We start from the raw sequence: 15,810 nt of genomic DNA on the forward strand, positions 1-15,810 counted from the left end.
TCCTTGTCTTTCATGTGACACTGTGCTCAACAGCTGCCACTGAAGTAGATGACCAAATGGTAACACCTCTTCTTCTCCATATTTCAGTGAGCTCTTGAAAAATAATTCTACATCTTATGACCCTAATTTAAATACCCTAATTGAAATATCATTTAGGGTATTTAATTTAGGGTCATAAGATCTAGAATTATACTGGTAAGAATTACTCTGGACATAAAAATTTGTGTGACTGGTCAGATGTGGTGGCTCATGCATGTAATCCTAGCACTTTTGGAGGCTGAGGTGGGAGGATCACTGGAGGCCAGAAGTTCAAGACCAACCTGGGCAACATAGCTAGATCCCCATCTCTACAAAAAAATTATATTAGGTGTGATGGTGCATGCATGTAGCCCCAGCTACTTAGGAGGTTGAGGTGGGAGGATCACTTGAGCCCAGGAGTCCAAGGCCCAAAGCTGCAACAAGCCATGATCATACCACTACACTTGAGTGACAAGGGCAAGACCCTGTCTCTAAAAAAAAAAGTATCTGTCACTATGTAATATTGATCTAGATTTCCACCAGTTTTTAAACCCCATTGGTTCTGAATGGTTGCCACTAAATACTACATTTTCCTAGGAAACGAAAGTGGGAAGCCTACAAGGTTAGAACAAACATTTTTATTAAAATATTCATCTTGGAGGGGCAGGGGGAGGGAGAGCATCAGGATAAACAGCTAATGCATGCAGAGCTTAATAATTCAGTGATGGGTTAATAGGTACAGCAAACCACCATGGCAAACATTTACCTATGTAACAAACCTGCACATTCTGCACAGTTGTGTACATGTATCCGGGAACTTAAACAAAAAAAAAATGGCCGGGCACAGTGGCTCACACCTGTATTCTAGCACTTTTGGAGGCCAAGGCGGGCGGATTGCCTGAGCTCAGGAGTTCGAGACCAGCCTGGTCGACATGGTGAAACTCCGTCTCTACTAAAATACAAAATTAGCTGGGCACAGTGGTGGGAGCCTGTAGTCCCAACTACTCGGGAGGCTGAGGCAGGAGAATTGCTTGAACTCGAGAGGCGGAAGTTGCAGTGAGCCGAGATCAAGCCACTGCACTCCAGTCTGGGAGAGCGAAACTCTGTCTCAAAAAAATTTTTTTTTTAATTTTTAAAATTTCACATTTTAGCAATTAAAAAAATACTCATCTTGAAAGATGTTATTAAATATTTTATTGAGGCCAGGTGTAGTGGCTCACACCTCTAATCCCGGCACTTTGGGAGGCTGGGTCAGGCGGATCACCTGAGGTCAGGAGTTCGAGAGCAGCCTGGCCAACATGGTGAAACCTCTCTACTAAAAATACAAAAATTAGCCGGGCTTGGCTGGGCATGGTGGCTCACGCCTGTAATCCCAGCACTTTGGGAGGCTGAGGCGGGAGGATCACGAAGTCAGGAGACTGAGACCATCCTGGCTAACACAGTGAAACCCCATCTCTACTAAAAATACAAAAAAAAATAGCCAGGCGTTGTGGCGGGCGCCTGCAGTCCCAGCTACTCGGGAGGCTGAGACAGGAGAATCGCTTGAACCTGGGGGGCAGAGGTTGCAGTGCGCCAGTGCACTCTAGCCTGGGCGACAGAGCAAAACTCAGTCTCAAAAAAAAAAAAAAAAATTGAAAGCAGGGACTCGGTTATTTGTACACCAATGTTCAATGCAGCATTATTAACAATAGCCAAAAGGTAGAAAAATCCAAATATCGATTGATGGATGAATGGATAAACAAAATGTGTATACATGCAATGAAATATTATTCAATTTTCTGGCCGGGCGCGGTGGCTCACGCCTGTAATCCCAGCACTTTCGGAGGCCGAGGCGGGCGGATCACGAGGTCAGGAGATCGAGACCATCCTGGCTAACACGGTGAAACCCCGTCTCTACTAAAAATACAAAAAAATTAGCCGGGCATGGTGGCGGGCGCCTGTAGTCCCAGCTATTCAGGAGGCTGAGACAGGAGAATGGCATGAACCCGGGAGGTGGAGCTTGCAGTGAGCCGATTTCGCGCCACTGCACTCGCCTGGGCGACAAGGCGCGACTCCGTCTCAAAAAAAAAAAAAATTATATTCTCACTTATAAGTGGGAGCTAAACATTGAGTACACATGGATCCAAAGAAGGGAACAATAGATACCAGTGCCTACTCAAGGCTGAAACAAGGAGGGTGAGGATCGAAAAATCAGCTCTCAGGTACTAGGCTCATTACCTCAGTGACAAAATAATCTGCGCACCGAACTCCAATGTTGAGCAATTTACCCATGTAACAATCATGCAGAGGTGCCCTTTGAACTTAAAAATTTGAAATAAAGAAAAATGGGTAAAATTGGGAAATTGTATGTACATTTTGCCACAATAATTTTTTTTTTTTTTTTTGAGACGGAGTCTTGCTCTGTCGCCCAGGCTGGAGTGCAGTGGCACGATCTCAGCTCACTGCAAGCTCCGCCTCCCGGGTTCACGCCATTCTGCCTCAGCCTCCTGAGTAGCTGGGACTACAGGTGCCCGCCACCACGCCCGGCTAATTTTTTTGTATTTTTTTTTAGTAGAGATGGGGTTCCACCGTGTTAGCCAGGATGGTCTCGATCTCCTGACCTCGTGATCCGCCCGCCTCGACCTCCCAAAGTGCTGGGATTACAGGCTTGAGCCACCGTACCCGGCAATAAAAAAAAAAAATTTTTTTTGAGACAGAGTCTCTCCCTGTTCCCCAGGCTGGAGTGCAGTGGCACGATCTCGGCTCACTGCAAGCTCCCCCTCCCAGGTTCATGCCATTCACCTGCCTCAGCCTCCCAAGTAGCTGGGACTACAGGCGCCCGCCAGCACACCTGGCTAATTTTTTGTATTTTTAGTAGAGATGGGGGCTCACTGTTAGCCAGGATGGTCTCGATCTTCTGACCTCGTGATCCGCCCGCCTCGGCCTCCCAAAGTGCTGCGATTACAGGCTGGAGCCACCGCGCCCGGCAATAAAAATTTTTAATAAAGGAACTGTATCTGCGGGAGGCTGAGGCAGGAGAATTGCTTGAACCCAAGAGGCAGAGGTTGCGGTGAGTTGAGATCGCGCCATTGCACTCCAGCCTGGGCAAGGAGAGCGAAACTCTGTCTCAAAAAAAAAAAAAAAGAACTATATCTGCATGTGGGCAACAGGAAGAGGAGGACTAAAGGCAGATTGAGGTTGACAGTGTTTGTATTTAAGTAACTGAAATGAGAATAAAATCAAATAGCAGGAGTTTGGCCAGGCACCGTGGCTCACGCCTATACCACCACCACTTTGGGAGGCCGAGACAGGCAGATCACCTGAGCACAGGAGTTCAAGACAAGCCTAGGCAATATGGTGAAACCCCATCTCTACAAAAAAAAAAAAAAAAATCAAAAATTTTGGTGGTGCCCGCCTGTAGTCTCAGCTACCTGGGAGGCTGAAGCATGAGAATCGCTTGAACCCAGGAGGCAGAGGTTGCAGTGAGCCGAGATCGCACCACTACACTCCAGCCTGGGTGACAGAGTGAGACTCTGTCTCAAAAAAAAATACAAAATTGAAAACAAAAACCAGGAGTTTATAATCTCATGGTCCCCTGCAATAATTAGATTATTATGTTTGAAGTATCATGTGCATTTTGGGGCACCTGTTTTTAAAAAGATATGCTGGCCAGGCACAGTGGCTCATGCCTGTATTCCCAGCACTTTTGGAGGCCGAGGTGGGCAGATCACCCGAGGTCAGGAGCTCGAGACCAGCCTGGCCAACATGGCACAACCCTGTCTCTACTAAAAATACAAAAATTAGCTGGGCATGATAGTGGGTGCCTGTAATCCCAGCTACTTGGGGAGGCTGATGCTTGGACCCGGGAGGCGGAGGTTGCAGTGAGCCGAGATGGCGCCACTGCACTCCAGCCTGGGCAACAGAGTGAGATTGTGTCTCAAAAAAAAAAAAAAAAATGTTAAGTAAAAAAAATGTTAAGTAAAAAAAAGAATGTTAAGTAAATAGAATCACATCATACAGTGTGTAACCTTGAGGGATTGGCTTTTTTTTTTTAATTCAGCAGAATTCTCTGGAGATTCCTCTCGTTGTTGCATATCAATAGTTCATTCCTTTTTATTGCAGAGTGGCATGGATTTACCAGTTTAGCCACTGAAGGATATCTGGCTATTAAGAATAAAACTGCTATAAACATTTATGCATAGGTTTTATGTAAATAGAGGTCTTCATTTCTCTGGAATACATGCCAGGAGTGCAATAGCTGGGGTTTTTTGTTTCCGTTTTGTTCTCTTTTAGAGTCAAGACCTCACTCTATCGCCCAGGCTAGAATGCAGTGGTACAATCACAGCTCAAAGGAATGCAGCCTCAAATTCCTGGGCCCAGGTGATCCTCCAGCCTCAGCCTCTGGAGTAGCTAGGACTAGGCACCTGTCACCACACTCAATGAAGTGTGTGTGTGTGTGTGAGAGAGAGAGAGAGAGAGTTTAGAGACAGGGTGGAGAGTCTTGCTATGTTGCCAAGGCTAGTCTCAAACTCCTAGTCTCAAGCAATCCTCCCACCTCTGTCTGCTTTATTTTGTAAAAATACAAAAAATTAGCCAGGCATGGTGGCGCGGACCTGCAGTCCCAGCTACTTAGGAGGCTGAGGTGGGAGGATCGCTTGAGCCAGGGGCTGTCAAGGCTGCAGTGAGCCGTGATCATGCCACTGCACTCCAGCCAGGGCAACAAGAGTGATACCCTGTCTCAAACAAAACAAAACACACTACCACCAGGCGCAGTGGTGCATGCCTGTAATCCCAGAACTTTGGGAGGCCGAGGCAGATGGATCACCTGAGGTCAGGAGTTCGAGACCAGCCTGACCAACATGGTGAAACCCCTAATAAATCTCTACTAAATACAAAAAATTAGCCAGGTGTGGTGGCGCATGCCTGTAATCCCAGATACTTGGGAGGCTGAGGCAGGAGAATCGCTTGAACCCAGGAGGTGGAGGTTGCAGTGAGCCAAGATCACACCATTGCACTCCGTCCTGGGCAACAAAAGCAAAACTCCATCTAAAAAAAAAAAAAAAAGATACTGGAGATACTGGCAAACTTTCCAAAGTGACTGTACCATTTTGCATTTCTACCTGCAATGTATGAGTCATTCTGTTTTTCCACCTCCTCACCAGCATTTGGTGTTGTCACTGATTTTTTTGGTTTTGGGTTTTTTTGGCCATTCTGATTGGTAGTGATATCTCGTTGTGGTTTTAATTTGCATTCTCTGATGGCTAATGGTATTGAACATCTCTTCATCTGCTTACTTGCCATTTGTATTACATATATCCTCTCCAATGAAATCTCTTTTCATGCCATTTGCTCATGTTCTAATTGGATTGTTTTTTGACAGCTGAATTTTAAGAATTCTTTCTTTATATATTCTACCTATTAGTGCTTTGTCAGATATGTGGTTTGCAAATTCTTTCTCCCACTTTATAGCTGTCTGTTCCTCCTCTTAACTGGCCCTTTCACAGAGCAAAAGTTTTAAATTCTAATGTTCAATTTATCAATTGTTCCACTTATAAATCATGCTATTATTGGTGCCAAGTCTAAGAATTCTGTCTGGCCCTAGATCCTGCAAATTTTCTCCTCTTTCATTCTAAGTTTTTTTTTTTTTTTTTTTTCTGGCTTTTTTTGCTGTTGTTTGTTTTTGAGACAGAGTCTCACTCTGTCACCCAGGCTATAGTGCAGTGGCACTATCTCGGCTTGCTGCAACCCCTGCCTCCCAGGTTCAAGCGATTCTCATGCCTCTCAGTCTCCCAAGGAGCTGGGATTACAGGCGCCCGTCACCATGCCCGGCTAATTTTTGTATTTTTAGTAGAGATCGGGTTTCTCCATGTTGGCCAGGCTGGTCTTGAACTCCTGGCCTCAAGTGATCCACCCATCTCAGCCTCCCGAGATTGTAATCTCGGGATTACTTGTAATCCAAGTGCTAGGATTACAGGCGTGAGCCACCGCGCTTGGCCTTAATTCTAAAAGTTTTATAGTTTTAGGTTTAAGTTCATGATACACGTTGAGTTAATTTTTGGATAACATGTGAGACATAGGTCAAGGGTTTTTTGTTTTGGTTTGGTTTTTGTTTGCCTATAGATGTTCAATTGCTCCAGCACCATTTGTTAAAAACGGTGTGTTTTTCCTCTACTGAATTACTTTTGTACCTCTGTCAAAATTCAGTTGGGCATATTTGAGTGAGTCTTTTTCTGGGTTCTCTATTCTGTTCCATTGGTCTATGTGTCTATCCTCCACCAACACCAGTCTTGATTACTGCAGTCGTAAAAAATAAGTCTTGAAAGCAGGTAAAGAGATTCCTCCCACTTTATTTTTCCTTTCCAAAATTGTTCTAGCTATTCTAGTTCCTTTGCCTTTTAATGTAAATTTTAGAATAGGCCCGGCTCAGTGGCTCATGCCTATAATCCCAGCACTTCAGGAGGTGGAGGCAGGCAGATCACCTGAGGTCAGGAGTTTGAGACCAGCCCGGCCAACATGGTGAAACCCCATCTCTACTAAAAAAATACAAAAATTGGCTGGGCGCGGTGGCTCACGCCTGTAATTTCAGTACTTTCGGAGGCTGAGGCGGGCAGATCACCTGAGGTAAGGAGTTTGAGACCAGCCTGACCAATATGGTGAAATCCCGTCTCTACTAAAAATACAAAAATTAGCTGGGCATGGTGGCAGGCGCCTGTAGTCCCAGGTGTGGTGGTGGGCACCTGTAGTCCCAGCTACTCAGAAGGGTGAGACAAGAGAATTGCTTGAACCTGGGAGGCAGAGGTTGCAGTGAGCCAAGATCATGCCACTGCACTCCAGCCTGGGCAACAGAATGAGACTCCGTCTCAAAAAAAAAAAAAAAAAAAAAAAAAAAAATTAGCCAGGCGTGGTGGTAGGTGCCTGTAATCCCAGCTACTTGGGAGGCTGAGGCAGGAGAATCACTTGAACCTGGGAGGTGGAGGTTGCAGTGAACCGAGATCCTGCCACTCCACTTCAGCCTGGGTGACAGAGCGAGACTCTGTCTCAAAAAAGAAAAAAATAAAATAATCATCTTGTCTATAAATAAAAAAAAAAACTTACTGGGATTTTGATAGGAATTTTGTTAAACTGTATATCAATTTGGTGAAAACTGACATCTTTACAATATTGAATCTTCCAACCCATGAACACCGTATGTCTATTTATTTAAAAAAAATGTGTAGACCAGGTATGGTAGCTCATGCCTGTCATCTCAGCACTTTGGGAGGCTGAGGAGCGATGATTGCTTGAGGCCAAGAGTTGGAGACCAGCCTGGGAAACATGAGAGACACATCTCTACAAAAAATACCAAAAAATTAGCTGGGCATGGTGACACACGCCTATAGTCCCAGCTACTCGGAATGCTGAAGGAAGAGGATTGCTTGAGCCCAGGAGTCCAAGGTTGCAGGGAGCTGAGATCACACCACTGCACTCCAGACTGGGCAACAAAGGGAGCTTGTGTCTCAAAAATATACATATATTTTTTATTTCTCTTATCAGTGTTGTGTAGTTTTCAGCACACAAGTCTGAAGTATGTTTTGGTAGATTTACACCTAACTATTTCACTTTTTGGATGATTAGAAGTGGCATATTCCTTTCAATTTCAGTGTCCACATATTCTTAGCTAGTATATACAAATACAATTGATTTTGGTATGTTTATCATGTATTCTGTAACCTTGCTGAACTCATTTAGTTGTAAGAGTTTTGCTAGATTCCTTGAGATTTTCTACATAAACCGTGTGTCATCTAAAAATGGGACAGTTTTATTTCCTCCTTTCCAACCTATATGCCTTTTACTTCCCTTTTTTTTTTTTTTTTTTTTTTTTTTTTTGAGACAGAGTCTCAATCTGCCACCCAGGCTGGAGTGCAATGGTGCGATCTGGGCTCACTGCAACCTCCAGCTCCCTGATTCAAGCGATTCTCCTGCCTCAGCCTCCCGAGTAGCTGGGATTACAGGTGTACACCACCACATCTGGCTAATTTTTGTATTTTTGGTAGAGACGGGGTTTCACCATGTTGGCCAGGCTGGTCTGGAACTCCTGATCTCAGGTGATCCACCCGCCTCAGCCTCCCAAAGTGCTAGGATTACAGGCGTGAGCCACTGCGCCCGGCTACTTCCTTTTTTTTTTTTTTGGTCTTGTCCCACTGGCTAGAAGTTCCAGTGCTATAATAAATAACAGTGAAAGAGTGATGAGGCCTTTCTTGCCTTGTTCCCAATTTTAGGAGAAAGTATTCAGCATTTCACCATTAAGTACACTTGTCCCTTGAATCAGTCCATGGGGGATTGGCTCCAGGATCCCCCACGTATACCAAAATCCCAGGATCTTCAAGTCCCTGAGATAAAATGGTGTAGTATTTGCATATAACCTAGGCATATCTTCCTGCATCCTTTAAATTATCTCTAGATTACTTATAATACAATGTAAATGCTATGTAAATATTTGACGTACCATATAGTCTAGATAGGAAATAATGACAAGGAAAAAAAGGCTGTACATGTTCAGTACAAACACAACATCCTTATTGGGTTTTTTCCCCCAAGTATTTTTGATCCCTTGTTGGTTGAATCCACAGATACAGAGGACCAGATGTATAACATTGGCGGGTTTTTGTACATGCTCCTTATCACATTGAAGAAGTTCCCCTTCTACTTCTGTTTTTCTGAGAATTTATATCATGAATGGATGTTTAATTTTGCAAATGTTTTGTGTGCACCTATTGATATAATCGTGTGATTTTTCTTCTTGAGCCCATTAATATGGAAGAATCCATTGATTTATTTTGAAATATTGAACCAGCCTTGCATCCCTGGAAAAAACCCCACTTGGCCATGGTGAATAATCATTTTTATATTTGCTAATATTTTGTCCCATTAACAAAAATTTTAAAAATGTTTGTAGCTATCATTTGCTAATATTTTGTTGCGGATTTTTGTGTGTATATTCATGACAGTTATTATTTCTGTAGTTTTCTTTTTTGTACTCTGTCTGGTTTTGTTATCAGGGTAAAACTAGCTTCATAAAATTATAGATGATCCTCAACTTTTTGTTTTTTCCTTTGAGACAAGTTCTGGGTCTGCCCAGGCTGGAGTGCAGTAGCATGATCTCAGCTCACTACAGTTTCCACCTCCCATGCTCACGCTTGTAATCCCAGCACTTTGGGAGGCCAAGGCGGGTGTATCACTTAAGGTCAGTAGTTCGACACCAGCCTGGGCAACATGGCAAAACCCCGCCTCTACTAAAAATACAAAAATTAGCCAGGCATGGTGGCATGTGCCTGCAGTCCCAGCTACTCAGGAGACTGAGGCACAAGAATCACTTGAACCCGGGAGGCAGAGTTTGCAGTGAGCCGAGATCACACCACTGCACTCCAGCCAGGGCAACAGAGTGAGATTCTGTCTCAAAAAAAAAAAAAAAAGTTATAGGGCTATTCAAATTATTTCATCTTGGATGACTTGTGGTAACTTGTTTTTGAGGAAGTGATCAATTTTGCCTAAGTCATTAGATTTTTTTTTCTTTTTTTTTGAAACAGGGTCTCACTCTGTTACCCAGCTGTAGTGCAGTGGTGCAATCATGGCTCACTGCAGCCTCGACCTCCTAGGCTCAAGAGATCCTCCCACCTCAGCCTCCCATGTAGCTGAGACCACAGGTGTGTGGCACCATGCCGGGCTAATTTTTTTTTTATTTTTTGTGAGGCAGGGTCTCACTATGTTGCCCAGACCAGTCAACTCCTATGTTCAAGCAATCCTCCCACTTCGGCCTCCCAAAGTGCTGGGATTACAGGTGTGGGCCACCGCACCTGGCTTGGACTTATCTATTTCTACTTTTAGGTCTGTCAGTTTTCACTGCACATGTTTTGCAGTGCTGTTTTTTAGTGTGTACACATTTAGGATTGCTATGTCTTCTTAGTGGATTGACTCTTTTAGCGTCGTATAATGTCCCGCTCTTTCTACGTTAATTTTCTTTGCTCCAAAGTCCACTTTAGTTTATTTTAGTATAGTCACTCTTGCTTTCCTTTGATGAATGCTTGTATGACACAACTTTTTTCATCCTTTTACTTGCAACTTGCCTATATCATATCTGTAGTGAATTTGTTGCAGATAACATACAACTGGTTTTTTTTTAAATCCACTCTGCCAATTTCTTTTAATTGGCATATTTAGACCATCTGCATTTAACGCAATTGTTGATATGTTAGGGCTGAAGTCTGTCATTTCATTTTTTTCTATTTTTCTAATCAGCTTCCTCAGGTTGAAGTGATTATTTTATTTTTGAGACAAGGTATCACTCTATCACTTACACTAGAGTATAGTGCCGAAATCGCAGCTCACGGCAGTCTTGACATTGGTGGGCTCAAGTCATCCTCCTGCCTCAGCCTCCCAAGTAGTTAAGAATACAGTTGTGCACCACCACACTCGTGTGTGTGTGTGTGTGTGTATATTGTTTGTAGAGATGAGGTCTCATTATGTTGCCAAGGCTGGTCTCGAACTCCTGGGCTCAAGGGATCCTCTTGCCTTGGCCTCCCAAAGTGCTGGGATTACAGATGCGAGCCAGTGTGCCCCACCTCATTTTATTTTTTGTTTTCTGCTTGTTCTCTGTTTTTCTGCCTTTCTGTGTTAAACATTTTTTAGAATTCCATTTTATCTATAGTGTTTCTCTTCTGAGTGTGTCTCTTTGTATAGCTTTTTAAGTGACGGCTCATATATACATGACTTATGACAGTCTACTAATGTCATCATTTTACCAGTTTGAGAGAAATATAAAAACCTTACCTCCCTCTGTGTCCCTTCACCCTTCCCAGTTTATACAATAATTGTTTGAAATATTTTCTCCATATAGATTTAGGACTATATTAGATAATGCTATAATATTTTTTTTTTTGGAGACAGAGTCTCGCTCTGTCACCCAGGCTGGAGTGCAGTGGCACGATCTCAGCACACTGCAACCTCTGCCTCTCGGGTACCTGGGATTATAGGCATGTGCCACCATGCAAAGCTAATTTTTTTTTTTTTTTTTTTTTTTTTTATAGCAGAGACGGGGTTTCACCTTGTTGGCCAGGATGGTCTCGAATTCCTTTTTTTTTTTTTTTGAGACGGAGTCTCGCTCTGTCACCCAGGCTAGAGTGCAGTGGTGCAATCTCAGCTCACTGCAAGCTCTGCCTCCCGGGTTCACGCCATTCTCCGGCCTCAGCCTCCCGAGTAGCTGGGACTACAGGTGCCCGCCACCACACTCGGCTAATTTTTTTGTATTTTTAGTAGAGATGGGGTTTCACCGTGTTAGCCAGGATGGTCTCGATCTCCTGACCTCGTGATCCACCCGCCTCGGCCTCCCAAAGTGCTGGGATTACAGGCGTGAGCCACCGCGCCCGGCCTCGAATTCCTGACCTCAGGTGATCTGCCTGCCTTGGCCTCCCAAGGTGCTGGGATTACAGGCATGAGCCACTGCACCCGACCTAAAGTAAAAATTATAGCATTCCCAGCACTTTGGGAGGCCGAGGTGGGCAGATCATGAGGTCAAGAGATTGAGACCATCTTGGCTAACACAGTGAAACCCCATCTCTACTAAAAATACAAAAAATTAGCCAGGCGTGGTGTCAAGTACCTGTAGTCCCAGCTTCTTGGGAGGCTGAGGCATGAGAATTGCTTGAACCCGGGAGGTGGAGGTTGTAGTGAGCCGAGATGGCCCCACTGCACTCCAGCCTGGGCAGCAGAGCAAGACTCTGTCTCCAAAATGAATTTTTACTTCAACTGTCATACATAATTTAGAAAACTCAAAAGGATAAGAAAAGCTTATTGCATTTGCCCATATTTTTACTTTCTGTGTTTGTTTTTTCTAATTTTCCAAGGTCCTTGTTTTATTGTTTTCTTTCTTTTTAGAGAACTTCCATTAGCCCTTTCTTGGGGAAGGCCTACTGGTGACAAATTCTCTTAGTTTTCCTTCTGAGAATGTCTTGATTCCCCCTTGATTCCTGAAGGACATTTTCACTACATATAGCATTCTGAGTTGACAGGTGTTTTTTTGTATTCGCTTTTTGCATGAAAAACATTTTGCCACTTCTGCTGGCTTCTGCGGTTTGCAGTGAGAAATCTGCCATTCAAATGATTTTTCATCTTTAGGTAAGGTGTTTTCTCTGGCTGCTGTCGAAATTTCTTCTCTCTTTAGTTTTCAGAAGTTTAATTGTGATGTGTTGTGGCATGGATTTCTATGGGTGTATTCTGTGTAGTGTTTGCTCAGCTTCTTGAATCTATAGATTTTTCTTGCCAAAGTTGGCAAGTATCCAGCCATTATTTTACCCATTACCTTTTCAACCTGGCCCTCTTTATTCTCTCCTCCTGGAACCCTGAGGACAGAAATAGTAGATCTTTTGTAGTATTTCCACAGGTCCACAGGCTCTATTTTTAATTTTGTTTTCAGTCTATTTTTATTTTCTCTTTCTTGTTCAGATCAGGTAATTTCTATTGTTTTGTTTTTTTGTTTGTTTGTTTTTTGGAGACAGTCTCACTCCATTGCCCAAGCTAGAGTGCAGTGGTGTGATCTCAGCTCACTGCAACATCCATCTCCCAGGTTCAAGTGATTTTCCTGCCTCAGCCTCCTGAGTAGCTGGGAATACAGGCACGCACCACCACACCTGGCTAATTTTTTGTACTTTTAGTAGGGACAGGGTTTCACCATGTTGCCCAGGCTGGTCTCGAACTCCCGAGCTCAGACAATCCACCTGCCTCAGCTTCCCAAAGTGCTGGGATTAGAGGTGTGAGCCACCACGCCCAGCCTTATTTCTACTGTTCTATCCTCCAGTTCAGTTATTTTTTTTTCTTCTGTCACTTCCATGTCTTTTTTTCCTCCCAGCTTCTGTTGGGAAAAATGTCACTTCCATTCTGTTATTGATCCCATCCACTGAGAGTTTTTAAATTCAGTTATTTGCATTTTTCAGTTCTAAGACTTTTGTTCTTTTTTTCTTTTGAGACAGAGTCTTTCTCTGTTGCCCAGGTTGGAGTGCAGTGGCACGATCTCAGCTCACTGCAACCTCTGCCTCCTGGGTTCAAGCGATTCTCCTGCCTCAGCCTCCCAAGTAGCTGGGATTACAGGCGTGAGCCACAACACCTGGCTAATTTTTTATATTTTTGGTAGAGATGAGGTTTCACCATGTTGGCCAGGCTGGTCTTGAACTCCTGACCTCAAGTGATCTGCCCACTTTGGCCTTCCAAAGTGCTGGGATTACAGGCGCAAGCCACCCTTCCTGGAGGATACCTGAACTAAAAATACAAAAACTTACCCAGGCGTTGGTGGCGGGTGCCTATAATCCCAGCTACAGGAGAGGCTGCAGAAGGAGAATCGCTTGAATCCAGGAGTTGGAGGCTGCAGTGAGCTGAGATTACACCACTGCACTCCAGCCTGGGCAAGAGAGCAAGACCATCCAAAAGAAAAAAAAAAAAAAACCTTCAATGCCTTCCCATAAGATCTGTAATAAAATCCCTGCATGCTCTGGCCCCTGCCTGCCTCTCTGACATCTCTTACTACTTTCTGCTTGCTCAGTAAGCTCCAAATTTATTTACTCAACACATAATGAGCACATACAATGTACCAGTTTTTGTTACCAATAAACAAATCAAAATTCCCTTTTCTTGCTGAGGACACACAAAAAACAATAATCCTAATACACAAGTAAATGTCAAAATATGTTTGTTTGTTAGGAGATAGGGTCTTGCTCTGTCACTCAGGCTGGAGTGCAGTGGTGCAATTTCAGCTCACTGCAGCCTCGAATTCCCAGGTTCAAGGGATTCTCCCACCTCCTTAGCTTCCTGAGTAGCTGGGACCACATGCCCAACTTAGAAAAAATATGTTAGAAGGTACATGTAAATTGGATGGGGAAGTAGATCATGTAGGACCATTTAAAGGACTTCAGCTTAAATGTCACTCTTCACAGAAGTCCTATTTAATCACCCAATTTACCGTTGCCTCCTTCTCCCCTCAATCTCATTACCTTGTTTTCTTCACAACACTTATTGATACCTGAGACTTTTTTTTTTTTTTTTTTTTTTTTTTTTTGAGACAGAGTTTCACTCTGTCACTCAGGCTGGAGTGCAATGGCACAATCTTGGCTCACTGCAACTGTCACGTCCCGGGTTCAAGCAATTCTCCTGCCTCAGCCTCCCAAGTAGCTGGGATTACAGGTGCAAGCCACCACACCCGGCTAAATTTTGTATTTTGAGTAGAGATGGGGTTTTACCATGTTGGCTGGGCTGGTCTTGAACTCCTGACCTCAGGTAATCCACCCACCTCGGCCTCCCAAAGTGCTGGGATTACAGGCATGAGCCACCATGCCCGGCCAGAGACTTTTTTCAGTGCAGCATTTTTTACTAATTTATTATGAGATAGGGTCTCGCTCTGTCACCCAGGCTGGTATGCAGTGGCGCCATCTCAGCTCACTGCAACCTCCATGTATGGGCTCAGGTAATCCTCCCCCCTCAGCCTCCAGAGTAGCTGGGACTAAAGGCATGTGCCACCACGCCTAGCTTACTTTTGTATTTTTTGTAGAGACGTTTCACCATGTTGGCCAGGCTGGTCTGGAATTCCTGGACTCAAGTGATCCGGCTGCCTTGGCCTCCCAAAGTGCTGGGATTACAGACCTAAGCCACCCCGCCTGGCGGATACGTGAAACTTTTTTTTTTTTTTTTTGAGATAAACTCTCACTTTGTTGCCCAGGCTGGAGGCACGATCTTGGCTCACTGCTACCTCCACCTCCCGGGTTCAATCCATTCTCCTGCCTCAGCCTCCTGAGTAGCTGGGACTACAGGTACCCGCCACCACGCCCGGCTAATTTTTTTGTATTTTTAGTAGAGACGGGGTTTCACCATGTTGGCCAGGCTGGTCTCTAACTCCTGACCTCAGGTGATTCTCCCACCTCGGCCTCCCAAAGTGCTGGGATTACAGGCTAGGCCACCTCTACTGGCCCTGAGACTTCTTGATGTATTTATTTGTTGACTTGCGTATTATTCCCTAACTAGGGGTTTATTTGACTCTGTTATTATGTCTCTTCTGTTTAAAACAGAACCTGGTAAATATCAATACTTTTATTGAATGATTGATAAATATGTCTTCAAGACCTTAATTTACAATGGGTTTCTAGTATTCCTGTCAGGGCCTGTAGGCACACAACAAATTAACAACAGAAATTTTAACAAAGTCATTAAAACTTGGGCTAAGAAAAACTTTGTAGGGTTCTTGTAGCCCTTTAAGGTCTCACACAATTTTTCTTTCCAAGTCTGGATAAAGCTGTGGTGGTCTTTTCCCGGATCTGTTGTTGCTGTTTATAACTAACAAACAAATCGCAATTCTTTCTCTTTTATTATTTTTTTGGGGGGGGGAACGGAGTCTCGCTCTGTCACCCAGGCGTGGAGTGCAGTGGCTCGATCTCGGCTCACTGCCACCTCCACCTCCCGGGTTCAAGAGATTCTCCTGCCTCAGCCTCCTGAGTAGCTGGGACTACAGGCGCGTGCCACCACACCCAGCTAATTTTTGTATTTTTAGTAGGGACGGGGTTTCGTCATGTTGGCCAGGCTGGTCTCAAACTCCTGACCTCAGGTAATCCACCTGCCTCGGCCTCCCAAAGTGGCTCCCAGGCGTGAGCCACCCCGCCCAGCCTATTCTTTCTCTTTAGCAATAGAGTAAGCACGCTCCATTACCCGCCAGTTATCTTTTAAGAGAAAATACAAGGCTTCAAATGCACCTGTACGAGATCTAAGAGTGCTCTGGCAGAGTCACACCTCTGCAAGGTTAGA

The sequence above is a fragment of the Pan troglodytes genome, chromosome 23, assembly GCF_028858775.2.
Source record: "Pan troglodytes isolate AG18354 chromosome 23, NHGRI_mPanTro3-v2.0_pri, whole genome shotgun sequence".
Classification (NCBI taxonomy): domain Eukaryota; kingdom Metazoa; phylum Chordata; class Mammalia; order Primates; family Hominidae; genus Pan; species Pan troglodytes.